General features: G+C 68.3%; 1 protein-coding gene across 1 annotated transcript in view; it reads left to right on the forward strand.

Annotated features, from left to right (window-relative positions):
• LOC106631950 (SH3 and multiple ankyrin repeat domains protein 3-like) overlaps window positions 1–523 on the forward strand; it is a 136,628-nt gene that overhangs the window by 936 nt on the left and 135,169 nt on the right. The window lies entirely within an intron of this gene.

Genomic DNA, 523 nt, shown 5'->3' on the forward strand with positions numbered 1-523 from the left:
CCTGACGCCAGAGACCCCACAGCTGGCACTGACCCCAGAGACCCCAAAATCGGGCACTGACCCCACAGCTGGCACTGACCCCAGACACCCCACAGCCAGGCAGTGACCCCACAGCTGGCACTGACCCCAAAACCAGGCATTGGCCCCAGAGACCCCGGAGCCGGGCACTGACCCGAAAACCAGACACTGACTCCAGAGACCCCAAAGTCAGGCACTGACCCCACAGCTGGCACTGATCCCAGAGCCGGGCACTGACCCCAAAGGCTGGCACTGACCCCACAAGTGGCACTGACCTCAAGGGTCCCAGAGCCGGGCACTGACCCCAGAGCTGGACACGCCACATCCCCCCTGTCACCCGCAGTTGCCTGTGCCCCCCTGCTCTCCCCCGCGCCCCGTTCCCACTGGCGGTGCCCCTGGGTCCCGTTGGGAGCCCTGGGCTGTCCCCTCTGTCCCCTGTGAGCCCCGGGCTGTCCCCCGGGCTGTCCCGCTGTCCCCTGGGCTGTCCCCCTGTGAGCCCTCGGCT

Source organism: Geospiza fortis, unplaced genomic scaffold (genome assembly GCF_000277835.1).
Source record: "Geospiza fortis unplaced genomic scaffold, GeoFor_1.0 scaffold61, whole genome shotgun sequence".
In the NCBI taxonomy this organism is placed as follows: domain Eukaryota; kingdom Metazoa; phylum Chordata; class Aves; order Passeriformes; family Thraupidae; genus Geospiza; species Geospiza fortis.